The following is a 15,920-nucleotide window of genomic DNA, read 5'->3' as shown; positions in this document are numbered from 1 at the left end:
GCCTTTTTAGAGGGGTTGTTGTCAGCACTTGTGTGTGTCTGATCCCTCACTGGCAATTGAATGCCAGAGTCAGAAGCTGGAGTGACGTTAGACGCCAGCTCACTGTCTGTTCCTGGCGCCTGAACGCCAGAAATGTGCCCCTGTTGGGCGTTCAACGCCAGATTCTTGCCCATTTCTGGCGTTGAACGCCAATCCTGCCTTGTTTCTGGCGCTGAACGCCTGTTTTGGGCATGGTCTGGGCGTTCAGCGCCAGCCTTCCACCCATTTTCTGGCGTTTTAGTGCCAGAATTATTTTTCCCTGGGCTCTTACTGTCCTCAGGGGAATCTATGGTGGGTTGCTCATTTCTTGAATTTTTGATGCCTTGAGGTGGGGTATTTAATGTTTTCCCACTTCTTAATTGAACTGCTTGGCATTCTTCTGCTATTTGCTTTGATAGCTGCTGCTTTGTTTGCTTAAACTGTTCTTCCATATGTATATTAGCTATCCTTGTCTCTTGTAACCTGTCTTTGAATTCAACTAGCTGCTTTGTTAGAAAATCTAATTGCTGATTGAATTCAGCAGCTTGTTTTACAGTACTGAATTCAGCAGTTACTGTTTTAACCTCTTCATTCATGGAAGGGTTGCTGCTTAGATACAGATGCTGATTCCTGGCAACTGTATCAATGAGCTCTTGAGCCTCTTCGATTGTCTTTCTCATATGGATAGATCCACCAGCTGAGTAATCTAAAGACATCTGAGCTCCTTCTGCAAGCCCATAGTAGAAGATGTCTAACTGAACCCACTCTGAAAACATTTCAGAGGGGCATTTTCGTAGCATCTCTCTGTATCTCTCCCAGGCATCATAAAGAGATTCATTATCTCCTTGTTTAAAGCCTTGGATGTCCAGCCTTAGCTGTGTCATCCTTTTTGGAGGGAAATATTGATTCAGGAATTTTTCTGTCAGCTGTTTCCATGTTCTTATGCTGGCCTTAGGTTGGTTATTTAACCACCTTTTAGCTTGATCTTTTACAGCAAATGGAAACAGTAATAGTCTGTAGACATCCTGATCTATTTCCTTATCATGTACTGTGTCAGCAATTTGTAAAAATTGTGCCAGAAACTCTGTAGGTTCTTCCTGTGGAAGACCGGAATACTGGCAACTTTGCTGCACCATGATAATGAGCTAAGGATTCAACTCAAAGCTACTAACTCCAATGGAGGGTATGCATATGCTACTCCCATACGAAGCAGTAGAGGGGTTAGAATATGACCCCAAAGTCCTCCTGGACTGTCCATCTCCACTGATGTCCATGATGGATCTATGGATATAACTTGGATTGATTTACCTTTTTATTTATTTTATTTTATAAGAAGTAAATACTTAAATAAAATAAAATAACTAAAAAGAATTTGAATTTTGAAAAAAATATTTTTTTTTTCGTAAAAAAAAATTAAAAATAATTAGTTAAAAAACCGAATTTTTTGAAAAAGAGGGAAGATATTTTCGAAAATTAGAGAGAGAGAGAGTTAGTTAGGTAGTTTTGAAAAAGTTAAGAAACAAACAAAAAGTTAGTTAGTTAGTTGAAACAAATTTGAAAAGATAAGAAGTTAGGAAGTTAGAAGAGATATTTTGAAAAGATATTTTTGAATTTAGTGAGGAGAGAGAAAAACAATAAGATAGTACAAGATTTAAAATTTTTAGATCTAATGCTCCTTGTTTTCGAAAAATTTGGAGGGAAAACACCAAGGAACACCAAACTTAAAAATTTTAAGATCAAGACACAAGGAAACTCAAGAACCCTTTGAAGACTCACAAGAACACAAGAACATGAAGGAAGAACACCAAACTTAAAATTTTTAGAAAACCAAACCAAAATTTTCGAAAATCAAAGGGGAATCAACAAGAAAACACCAAACTTCAAGTTTGGCACAAGATTTAATAGAAAATTTTTTTTTTGAAAAAGAAGGTTTTGAAAAGAGTATAAAAGATTCTAACCCAATCAAATTAATGCTCTAGCCAAATGAGTTATGGGACCTTCAAAAATTTTAAGAAAGATTATTTTTGAAAACACCAAACTTAAGGTTTGGCACAGGATTTAATAGAAAAATTATTTTCGAAAAAGGTTTTTAAAATTATGATAGCCAATTATCATGAACATAAACACCACGTTCTAAATAACTGAGCTATAAGTTTAAAGTATTTTAACAAGGGGTAATTAATAAAAGACTCTAAACCAAAAAGAAAGATTTTTCCTAATCTAAGCAACAAAATAATCCGTCAGTTGTTCAAACACGAACAATCCCCGGCAACGGCGCCAAAAACTTGGTAGCACGAATTGCGAATTACACTTTTCACAACTCGTACCACTAACCAGCAAGTGCACTGGGTCGTCCAAGTAATACCTTACGTGAGTAAGGGTCGAATACCACGGAGATTGTTGGTTTGAAGCAATCTATGGTTATCTTGTAAATCTTAGTCAGGAAGTCAACTATGTTTATCAATTGAATTGTGAGTAACCAGTAGAGCATAAATTAAAAGTTACTTGTTGTGCAGTAATGGAGAATATGTTGGAGTTTTGGAGATGCTTTGTCTTCTGAATCTCTGCTTTCCTCTGTCTTCTGATTCACGCACGCACGTCCTCCTATGGCAAGCTGTGTGTTGGTGGATCACCGTTGTCAATGGCTACCTTCCATCCTTCCAGTGAAAACTAAGCTCACGCGCTCTGTCACAGCACGGCTAATCACCGGTTGGTTCTCGATCCGGTTGGAATAGGATTTTCTATCCTTTTGCGTCTGTCACTAACGCCCAGCCTTCAGGAGTTTGAAGCTCGTCACAGTCATTCAATCCTTGAATCCTACTCGGAATACCACAGACAAGGTTTAGACTTTCCGGATTCTCATGAATGCCGCCATCAGTTCTAGCTTATACCACGGAGATTCTGATTAAGGAACCTAAGAGATACTCATTCAATCGGATATAGAACGGAGGTGGTTGTCAGGCACACGTTCATGGTTTGAGGAAGTTGATGAATGTCACAGATCATCACCTTCATCACAGTTAAGCGCGAATGAACATCTTAGATAGGAACAAGCGTGTTTGAATGGAAAACAGAAATACTTGCATTAATTCATCGAGACACAGCAGAGCTCCTCACCCCCAACAATGGGGTTTAGAGACTCATGCCGTTAGAGAATACAAAGTTTAGATCTGAAATGTCATGAGATACAAAATAGATCTCTAAAAGTTGTTTAAATACTAAACCAGTAGCCTAGGGTTACAAAATATGAGTGGACTATGATGGATGATGCAGAGATCCACTTCTGGGGCCCACTTGGTGTGCTGGGGCCCACTTGGTGTGTGCTGGGGCTGAGACTTTAAGCAATTTACGTGCAGAGGCCATTTGTGGAGTTGAACGCCAGTTTTTGTGCCAGTTTGGGCGTTCAACTCCAGTTTTTTATCCTTTTCTGGCGCTGGACGCCAGAATTGGGCAGAGAGCTGGCGTTGAACGCCAGTTTACGTCGTCTATCCTTGTGCAAAGTATGGACTATTATATATTGCTGGAAAGACCTGGATGTCTACTTTCCAACGCAATTGGAAGCATGCCATTTCGAGTTCGGTAGCTCCAGAAAATCCACTTTGAGTGCAGGGAGGTCAGAATCCAACAGCATCAGCAGTCCTTTTTCAGCCTGAATCAGATTTTTGCTTAGCTCCTTCAATTTCAGCCAGAAAAATACCTGAAATTACAGAAAAACACACAACTCATAGTAAAATCCAGAAATATGAATTTTTCCTAAAAACTACTAGAAATAGACTAAAAACTAACTAAAACATACTCTAAACTATATGAAATTATCCCCAAAAAGCGTATAAAATATCCGCTCATCACTAAGCTAATGTAACCAAACACTGAAAAAGAGCACAAAATATTGCCAGCTAAAAAATCTTGGCCCTTTGTTATATGCCAATAATGCTTTATATTCATGCAAAAAACCTAACTAAGTCATCCAAGCAATTTTTTTAAACACCCCCAAGTTATGTGAAATACACGCGCCCCTCCCACTCCTATTAACGTAGCAGAATTACTACGTAAAACTTCTTTTTCAATGTAAACATTTTTCAACGTTAACGATCTGCATTGTAATTTTTGGATCTGCTCTCGTCGTTCTTCTCTGCTAATTGTTGTTCTTCTTCTTTTTTTCTCTGCTGCTCATCGTTCTTCTCTGCTACTCGTCGTTCTTCTTCCTATTCTTCTTCGTTTTCTTCTTCGATCTGTGGATTTATCTTCTTCATTTTTAGATTTCAATAGGCTATCAAAATAATGAATAATTCAACTTCAAACCAGTTGAATGAGAGCGATTTGGATTATTCTTCTGAATCCTATCAAGCGGACGAAGTTTGGATTATTCAATTTTGATTCGAATTGAATGGAATGCAATTACTAAATTGAATTGAATTGAATTGAATAGAAACAGGTATTCTAAATTGAATTGATAATCTCTATATTGTAGACACAGGTATTTTGAATTTGATTTTATATATACAATATTCGGTTCATTCATTGTACATTGTTTTTGCTTTGATTTATATTTTTGGTTCATTATGCAGGCAGTTGTTTGAATTTGAATTTATATAATGGACAATGTTCCGTTCATTTAGTACTATACAATGGTTTTGTTTAATAATATGTTCATATCATTATGCAGATAGTTGTTCGAATTTGAATTTATATAATGGACAATATTTCGTTCATTTAGTACTATATAATGGTTTTGCTTTAATAATAAGTTCGGTTCATTCTATAGTCCAGGTGTGTTGTGGATGAACAATTTGTACCAAAGGTTGGGATGACTTTCAAGACACTAGAAAAAGATGGAAAGTTCTACAAAAATTATTTCAAACTTGTCGGTTTCTCTACCAAAATAAGGAACACGAATCGGAAGGGAGACGAGATTAAGAATCAACTATTCGTATGCAGTAGAGAGGGGAGGTGGAAATCCAAGATATCTCAAACTCTGTAGACGAACCCCTCAGCCGACATAAATTGTCCAGCCAGGATTTACGTACACATATTGAAGAATGTCAGTCTTTGGATAATTTCCAAAGTTGTTCTGAATCATTCACACCCTTGCTGTAACTCCCTACCACACAGAGCTTTACGCTTAAGCCGTAAAACAGAGGTGGTGTGGTATTACGACCTCTAAAATAAAATATACATATATATGTATAATATTAAAGAAAGATGTAGTATACGAGGAGCCTTGAAAATGGATAAAACAAAATCGCAAAAAAAAATGTGCAACGCTTAGGAAACAAGGTTACTTGTGTGTGAAGAAAACTAAGATTCATAAGCATAACTAAACAGAAAGTAGGAATAGAGAGTCAAGGGTACAAAATAACAAGCTCCTGACTCATCCTACGAAGCCAAGGCTGGCCGGAAAAAAAAAAATATATATATATATATATAACCCAAAGTCTGAAATACATGTATAATACCCTAGTCCTCCATAAACCTCTAAGAGGTATAAAAGTAAAGTAAATATAAACACATGAGGATAGTCTATACATATATAGCAAAAGATCAAAAGTAAAACTCCAAAATGAAACCACTTCGCTGCAGAAGCTCCAGACGCCTACCGAGGTGCCTCTTGACCTGCATATGAAAAATAGCAACATAGCATTAGATGAGAACCGGAGGTTCTCAGCATGGTAGAGGTGCCACGCACAAAAGATATAAGGTCATGTGAATGCCAAAGGCAATCCTAGAATGCTGTCACTCAGATTATAAACTTAAAGAACTAAAATGGAAACTGTGAATTAGGGTAGTTTTCTAAGGCTTTCTAAACTTAACCAATTCCTTAAATCTAACTAAAACTTAACTAGAACACTAAATCTTTTCCACGTTTCCTCCGTACCTCCATCTCCAGTGAAGTTGCACAAACAGACAAGCAAACAAAGGCAACCACAAGTAGAATACAAATAATACAAATAGCAAGTATAACAATTAGCATATTATAGTCACTTAGGCAATCCCAATTATTGCATAATCAAACAGAATCATACAAATTGATAGGATGCATGCCTTTCCTACTGGCCGTGAGCTCACATATCGGTTAACTGCCAGAACCCGACACACTCGGTAACTAACCCGGATACCGTCTCTCCACTGTGCATCTCCAGGAGGTATAAGATCGGGGGATTAGTGTCCTACCACCTTCTCCTGGAGGCACATACTAGGGAGAAATAAATAGGGAGATTAGTGCCCTACCACCTTCCCCTAGTGAGGCCCTATGATACCGGTCGGGGGATTAGTGTCCTAACACCTTGTAGACAGAGAGAGAAAGAATGTGAGAAGATACGTTGGAGGATTAGTGCCCTACCACCTTCCTCACTTTCCGAAAAACACCATCACAATAAATGTGGGGGAATGAATCGAGGGATTAGCACCCTACCACCTTTCCCACATTTCATAAAAGACAAACGCAAGGAATACAGGGGAATAAGATCGAAGGATTAGTGCCCTACCACCTTCCCCGCATCCAACACATCAAATATCATCTCTATGTTCATTTATTCTCAAAATTCATCATCATTATTCCTTTACATTCATTCATTATAACCATGGTCTTACACATACATCTCATATTTTTACATTTTTATACATAATTCATTATTTGAAAGTCTTACTTCACCCCTAAGTTATCACCATTTCCTAGTTTCATCCAATTACTAGGCCTAATACTGAGATCTAGGGGTAAAAGAGTGAAAATAGAGGTTTAAAGGTCTAAATTCATGTTTAAAATGCAAAAATATCATTTGTTGAAAACAGGGGTCATGCGTACACGTGGGCTACATGTACGCGTGGGAGTGCATTTCTGAAAGGTCAAGCATACGCATGGGCCACGTGTATGAGTGGGAGTAAAATTTTCTCTGCTCGAGTATGTGAGGTACCTAACCCGAAAAGGTTGGTCGCGTCACTTGCAAGTGGTCGCGTATGCAAGTTATGCAGAACAGCAAAAATGCTGAAGAATTTTCAGCTTTACACTCCAAACTTCTGACGCGCATAACGTTTTCATTTTAAAACATTTTTCATCCGTTCTTCAAATGGCATAAACTTCATGGACCCAATTTTTATTTGAAACATTTGAAATAATTTAGGGGTCCAGAATCCAAGTTATGGCTCGACAAAGTTCAGTCAAAAATTAGTTTTTCACAAACACCTCAAACCTCATTACAAACTAAACTCAAATCCCACTTCCTATACATATATTCAGCTTAACAGCATATTATAACACAGCAATAGCACTAAAACTCCCACTTCATACCACATTCAATTATACCTCAATATATCACAATTTCACACAAATTTCTTATTTTAAACCAACAAGATTCCCATCCACTTACTCAATATGTATTCATATCATCATGTTTCAATTTATATTCATATAATCATGTTGTTCATCATTAACTCATCACTTAACATCCTATTATCATCAAAAACCACAATCATCCAACAAATACTCAATTTTTATCAAAATCATCATTAAGGGTACTAAGCATCAAACATATTCTTGTATTTCCAACCTATCTTATGGTCGTCTAGCATAAATTTTCACAGAATATTATATATTAAATATGAGAAACCTAAACCATACCTTAGCCGATTTTCACGTATTACCCAAGACAACCCACAAGGCAAACTCACAAGCCTTCCTCACCACAATTCAGCCTCCCAAGCTTTCAATCAAGCCTACAATGCACATAAATCAAACTCCTATATATATATATATATATACCTAAATTCATATCAAGCATCAAATAGGCAAGAGTGAATATTTTTCTCAAGCTAATCGGGTCCTAGCCATCAAGGAAGCAAAACCTCACTACCACTCTTAATAATTTTTGAAAACAAGAAGGGGTAGAGCAATTGGGGTGTGAATGAGGCTTACCTATGAAATTGTTCTGATAGATTCGTAGAGCTTGATGCGGTGGTCGCGTAGCCGCAAACGGTGTGGCGATCGGAGCTTGGAGTGAGAAGATATGGTGGTTGGAAGGTGCGGTTAGGGTTTTGAGTTATTGTTCCCTCCTCCAAAGCTGTTTGCAGCGTGAATGAAGTGAAGGAGGAAGGGGAAGCAGTGTTTTTTAAGTGTTTTGGCTAATTGGGTTGGGCCTTGGACCCATTTCGGGCCCAGTTTGACCGGTTCGGCCCGTTCGGTCCAATCTTGGGCTAAATTCTTTAAAATTGGTGTCAAAATTCTCATTTTAATTAGCTCTATCTTATTTTATAATAAAATTCACATTTTTAATTTTCATTATTAAAATTTAATTTTTTGATTAATTATTTGCTAATTTTACAGGGTTTACACCTGCTGTCCAGACCGAGCAGAAGTGCTCAAACAACACAGAGAGTTAAGCATGTTTATGCATTGCACCATCGAAAACAAAGAAGAAGCCATAATCAAACTGAGCAAAACTTACCAATCATTTGTAGCAGTAGTGGGCAGTCATTGGGAACTAAGTTTTATAGAAAAAAGACGTGAGAAATTACATCACAAGGGAAGTACGGAATGTGTCTGAACAAGATAATGCTAAAGAATTTTGGAAGTACTTCTTAAGAATAAAAGAGAAGAATCAAAATTTATTTTTCGAGCTCAACCTCGAAGGCGATCACTCCATTGTAAATGCATTCTGGGCCGACGAAAGAAGCAGGCTCCATTCAAGTATTTTGGATACATCATTTCAATACAACACAAATAGGTATTTGGTTCACCAAAATTACGTGTTAGGTTCACACAGGCAACACATTTCGGTTCATAACTGTTGCTAGTGTCCATTTTTGTAGGTACAATCTAGTTTTTGGTTCTTTTGTGGGCATGAATAACCATGGTTAGTCGACACTTCTCGGATGCGCTCTGATGAAAAACGAGGACATCAAATCATTCAAATGGCTATTCGAGTGTTCGCTCCGTTGCATGGAAGGGAAGGCACCAAAAGGCATTCTCACCGACCAATATGCATCGATGTAAAGGACCATCGATATGTGCATGCCAACAACAATTCACTAGTGGTGCATCTGTCACATCATGGAGAAGATCCCAAGCAAACTAAACGGCTACAAGCGACACAAAGAAATCAAACAAGAGATGAGCCACGTCATTTGGAACTCGTTCACAAAAGACACACTCTACAGAAAATGGAACGATTTTGTCACAAAGTTCGGCATCAGAAGCAATAAGTGGCTCTCAGGTAATCGACGTTTTTAATTCAAATTATTTTGATGCTGTTACTTTTTCAGTTAAGACGTGCATAACTTTCGGTTTATCGGAGCTCATGCTTTCGGTTCATTCTGCAGAGCTATACGAAGATCGCTATTTATAGATTCCAGTTTTCCTAAATCACCACTTTTGGACCGGGATAAGAAGCACACAAAGGAGCGAGAGCATGCACGGATTTTTCAACAAGTTCATCACATGAAACAACTCCTTGATTCAATTTGTAAAGCAATACTATAACTTCCTAGCAAGCAGAGAGCAAAGAGAGAGATTTGGCGCTGCATATTTTCACACCGTGGTATCGTGCGAAACAAAATCAACAATAAAGGCTCAATTTCGGCATGTGTATACCCACGAGAAGTTCAGAGAAGTTCAAGGACAATTTAGAGGAAAGGTGAACTGCATCACAAGATCAATGTATTCCACCCTAGGTTTTACAACATACAAAGTCGTAGAGCAGGTTTATAACTCCACATTCAACAAGTTTTTCGTCACCTACGACGCAGTATCACGAGAAGTAAAGTGCTAGTGCCTGCTGTTCGAGTTAAGGGGCATACTGTATGCCATTCCTGAGCGTCTTAAGCTTCGAGCGAGTAGATAAAGTGGCACTGAAATATATATTGGAATGCTAGATCAAGAACATAAAGAAGGGACACATACACATCAAGAGCGACCAAGATGAGCCTCTATTGGAGCCGAGAAGCAAGAGATTGTCAATTTGGTGTTTCGGTCTCACAATATTTGCGAATTTGCGTCAGGGTCCGAGGAGCTGACCGAACTTCTACACCGGCTTTGACAATGTCATGGACGAGATGCAAGAATATCAAGCCTAAAGCAAAGGAAAAGTTTATTATCTCAAGAAGAAGCAACATTGAGCGATATGAACGACCATCAGAGCTCGCCACGTGTAAGAACAAGAGGCCACCCCAAGAATAGACTGGATCAAACTTGGAAAAAAAGATCGCAAATGCCACAAAGAAAAAGAAAATGCCAGCTCCAAGCGAGGCAACATTGATTTGCTTTCGACTAGGGAAAAATTCGTTTGTGCATTTTGCTAATATACGATTTATTTTGTCTATTGCAGTTGAACCTTTTAGACAGTGGATCAACAATTCAGTCAAACTCCAACCTTTACAATGCATAGAATATGAATTATCCCGGAGCGGATTATAGGAGTCTTAATTTTTATTAACATAAATTTCCATTCATGTATGAGCAAATTTCGGTTCATTGAAGTTATAGGAGGGTTAATTTCTTATTGATGTTAGTCTTTATTGACTAGTCACTTTTTTTTATTTTCAAATTAGCTTTCTGAAATTGTTTATTGAATAGTCACTTTATTCTGTTATGTCAAAGAGTTTAGATGTTTCTGAAACTGAACACTAATATAAATATTTTTTCCAAATTAGCTTTCTGCAATAGTGATATATGCAGTTTTCGGTTCATCTGGTCTATTAATTTTAGTTCATTTGTGTTTTTGGGATTCTTAATGTTTGATAACTACCATGAATCCATTCACTTTAACCTAGAAAAAAACAGTAGCCAGACATTTCTACAGATATATACATAACATTAGATTTTTCATTAACATTAGATTTTCAATAACATTTACATTAATATTCACATATATACATTAAAGAAGTATTGTTTGATTTTTAAACAAGTTAAACAGAATAGTGTTAATTACAACCAGTCAAAGAAACTATAACCTATTTACTATCTATATCTCCAGACGTGAATTTACAAAAAGGGCTGGAGAGGGTAGCAGATGGCTTCGAGAGTCTTATAGATTCAGATGCCCGAATCACTTGGTCTCTGATTTTGTTCATTTTGTGGAACAGAATGTTTGGACCATATTCGCACCTGAAAGCATCAATTTCTTCCTACATTCAATTAAAGGAATTAGTTACATAAGAAATGAACCCAACTGAAATAAGAAATGAAACAAATTTCGTTAATTTAGAATTACTTACTTGTGCCAGTTTTTATATTGATACCTCTTCCCTTTTTGATCTTTTGAGGATCATTTGTTTCTAGCCATTTCATGATATATATCCCGCAATCATAGCTAAGCAAGAAATAAGTAAAATATGATTAATAGTATACAAAATAAAATACATTAAAATTAACACTATAGCAGAGAAAGATTTTTACTTGTTTGTTGACCACTGAGCCTGATATACTCTGCTTCTACTCCCTCTCCGTCCTCTATTAAGGTTCTGTCCAGCATAAACCCTCATCTGGGAGACTATAAATCCCTGAAAAGGATACAAAAGGAAAATTAGGTACAAGCAGTGATTGAATAAAACGTGATAAATATTCAATCAGCAAGAAAAACATTTTCTGCATGCAAAAGAACCCAAGTGAACACTTAAGGATAAGGTGAATGTAAATCACCAACTACAATGAACCAAACTCCATTTCAAATTTGAATAAAATGTGATAAATATTCAATCAACAAGGAACACATTTTTGCATGCAAATGAACTCAACTGAACACTTAAGGATGAAGTGAATGTAAATCACCAACTACGATGAACCGAATTCTACTCATGTTTGAATAATTTACAACAAAATATGAATAATATAAATAACTTACAACAAATTTATTCAGTTTAATTCTCAAGTCAGGTATTTCATCTTTCATTTTGTTGATAGGGTCAAGGACATCGAATGCCTTCTTTTTGACATCGGGCAATCCACAACCACCAATGTCCTCCGTTGCAAATCGGCACAAACAGCTGAAGTTTGAGAAAATGATAGAATATTTCAGTCTAAATGATAGTAAATAACAGGATTACCAAAGAATTTTTAGAAATCACAACTTACAAATGGATGCGATGCCAGTTTTCTTTGTCAAGATAATGGAGGTAGTGCGCATATTGATTGATATTGATCCGGTAGGCCTTGTTGGTATTTTGATCAATATAATTCTTGCCATGGTTTTCCAACATAAAATTCTGTGAAATGAACCTCAATTAAATCACAAATGAAACAAATTCTAAATTACTTAAGGAATAAAAAATTTGGCTTACTAGAGTATCCGTCGGCACAAAGTAAATTTCTTTCTCAAATCGGCGACATTTTCTGTCGTTGAGAATCATACACACGGCATTGACCACTTACAGGAAGAAAATTTATGAGATATATGGTATAAAAGTTTTTAGAAAAATCATTAATGTTAATGTAATAAGCAAAGAATTTACCGTGTAATCTACATCTTCTCTGGGCATTAGAGACAAGAAATGATGTCTAAACCCCTCCAAATCTGCTTCATGGTTCAAGATAAATGTGATGTCATATTCATGGGTTGTATCTTTGGTTTCCTTTACTTGTGTCATCCAATGATAACACTTTTCCTTCAACTCCTCTATGATTTTTTTTCTTTCTCTGGAGTTTTGTACCCTGCAGAAGTGGTCAAGCTCGGCTTGGCACTGGTTTCCTGAGCAAATTTCAATGCTGCTGTCACTCTAGCAACCATCATTGCATCCGCCAGCACTTAAAGTTGCGTCACTGTCGGTTGAGAGGCTGGGGGAGTAGGTTGAGATATTGGGAGACTTATCCCAAGGCTGAAGGAAGGTGCATCATCTTCCCAGTTCCAAGGAGGAGCAGCACTGCAAGATGACAGGCGAAAGTTTTAAGTAATAATGAAAAAATAGTATCATTTATCAAGAAAGCTAATAAAAATGATATAATTAAGACTTACATAATCAACGGAGGTTCTGGCTCCGTCTTCCTCGGGGAAGATTCCTTGCCGGCCTGCTTTATGGGTTCTGGAGGGCAGCTATAACAAAACAGAAGAGATTCCAATAAAGAACATAATGAATTGATTTTTGATTCAAATGAACCACAAGTAAACCATGTAATAAGCCAAATTACCAGATTTAAATAAGCAGTAAAACTTACAAATCAAGCTGTGCTTCTTCTTCCAATTGCCCTGCCACCGGAGCTTCTTGGCACGGTTTCTGTTGTTCTTCTAGAGAGTTGCTGATTAAATAGAAAAGAGTTTAATAACGACCCAAAATTAGTATCCTATACCATTAAAACTAATAAAAAGAATTCTAATTACAGCTTACTCTTAGCAAAAGCTTCTTCTATTGACTCTCCAAAGACATGGTGAATCTCTCATGTATTATTATCTCTTCCACAAGAGAACTCAGAGAGCACCTCTATAAACTCTAGGAGAAACAAAAGAGGTTAATATTGAATCACCAGAAGAGATACTGAAACCAAAGCTACACATTAAAACCACATATCAAGAGTGAGAAGAGTTCTTTCAAAGCAATAATCGGTTGAGGATCAGGTGTAGTGCTACTACAATAAAACAGATCCGTGTGATTAACCTAAACAAAAATTATTACCTAAATCTAAAATACCAACATAATATTTCAACTTACATAGTTGGAGTTTGTAAACTCTGTTTTTGATGGAGTTTCTTTCTTCTAAAAACTTTAACCGGAGTTTTGGGGGTATTTTTCTAATAAAAAGATACCAAATTAAAATCATCAACCAAGATTAAAAGCAGACGATAAAAAACAATCAAATTCATTTTTGGAATCCAATGAACCCCATTTAAACATAGAATGAACCAAATTTACCTGGCATTGGCCGATGTATTTACAGACCGGTGTGGAGCTCGTCTGAGTTAGTAAAGGTTCACTGCCCAAATCTATAGTCAGCAGTCTGATAATGAGTATTTGCTCGTTGGTCTAGATTTTCTTCTTATAGAAAAGAATTACTTCGTTGCAAGCATAGCTCCAAAACAACAAACAATTCTCACATAAAAAATTTGAGTTGTTACATGTACAAACCCAATGAAATTAACCGAAGTATTTAGACTCCGGGTTGTCTCACAAGGAATTGCAATGAAATGGTCAATTATTGGCTATGAGGAACAAAGGGGGGTTTGATTGATAAGGGGCAAGAAAGTAAAGGGGCAAGAATTAACCGAAGATAAGAAGAATAAATCAAGCAAGTACTAAAGAAAACAATTAATAAAGAGAGACATTCATGGTAAGGTTTGAGATCATATGCTTTCTATCCTAGTCATTAATCATAACAATACTTAACAAGAATTTATCTTATTTCTTCATCCCCAATGTTGGAAGAAGGTGTAAGTTATCTTCCATTAGAGAAGTCAAACAAGACTAGTTAATCTCAAGTAAAAAATCCTAATCAACTCACTATTGAATTAGCAAGAGATTAGAGTCATTGGAATGATATTAACTAACAACTCTAGATCACCAATCTAAATGGGTATTAATGACTCAAGATTGCCCAATTACTCTTCCCAAGCCAGAATGCTCAAAATCTACTCTAAAGCCCAACCAAGCATTTGTCAAACACTGGTGGGTACAACGGAAAGCATGGTAAAAGTGCAAGATAATAAATCTACCACTATCAATTGCAAGAAAAATAAATTCACAACTCAAATCAACAATTAAAAGAACATCAGACATAAATTTTCATAAAAGAGATCCAATCCATCAAGAGTTCATCATCACAAAAGAAGCATAAAAAGGAAATTAACAAGAAAACTAAGAGAATCAAGTGTAGAAGCATGAATTGTAAAGAAAACAAGATGAGAACAAAAAAAAATAATCAAAACCTAAGAAAATCTAAAAAATCGGAAATTAAGCCTAAGAGATACCTAATTCAGAGATGCAAGCATGCTCCATCGGCATGCACGCGTATAGTGCGCGTGTGCGCCCCTAAACGCGAAGCAACTATGACAAATTTTATATCATTTTAATGCTCCAGATGTTAGCTTTCCAATGCAACTAGAACTGCCTCATTTGGACCTATGTAGCTCAAGTTATGGTCGATTGAGTGCGAAGAGGTCAGGCTTGACAACTTTGCGGTTTCCTTCATTTCTTCATGAGTTCTCCCATTTTGCATGCTTTTCCTTCATTCCTTCAATCCAATCTTTGCCTTATAAACCTGAAATCACTTAAAAAATATATCAAGGCATCGAATGGAATTAAAGTGAATTAAATTTAGCTATTTTAAGGTCTAAAAAGCATGTTTTCACATTTAAGCACAAATCAAGGGAGAATTGCAAAACCATGCTATTTCATTGAATAAATGTAGAAAAAGGTGATAAAATCCCCCAAATTAAGCACAAGATAAACCACAAAATTGGAGTTTATCAAATCTCCCCACACTTAAACTAAGCATGTCCTCATGCTAAGAATAAAGAAGGACAAGAAAAGGGGTATGAACATTTATTCAATGCAAATAAACTACATGCACCTATCTATATGAATGCAACTAAATGCAAGATGGTTCTACCTACTTGGTTAAAAGTAAATCAACCTCCAAGAACATATATAAGCAAGTAGGGCTAAGTAGTATGATGATTCATGAATCCTACCAATTTGAATATCAAAATAAAAGTACAAATAGACTTGCAAGGAGGAAAGCTCATGAAAAGCCGGGAACAAGGAATTGAGCATCGAACCCTCACTGGAAGTGTATCCGCTCTAGCCCGCTCAAGTGTATCGGGTCGATCACTCAATTCTCTTCTAATTATGCTTTCTATGATTTGTTTATCATCTAACAATCAACAATTATTCAATGCATGCATACCTTTATCATGAGGACTTATTTATCGGTTGTAATGGGCTAGAGTAAAGTAAGGATGCATATAGTCAAGTGAGCTTGAAATTGA

The sequence above is a fragment of the Arachis hypogaea genome, chromosome 16 (assembly GCF_003086295.3).
Source record: "Arachis hypogaea cultivar Tifrunner chromosome 16, arahy.Tifrunner.gnm2.J5K5, whole genome shotgun sequence".
Taxonomy (NCBI): Eukaryota; Viridiplantae; Streptophyta; class Magnoliopsida; order Fabales; family Fabaceae; genus Arachis; species Arachis hypogaea.
This window is presented reverse-complemented; position numbering follows the sequence as displayed.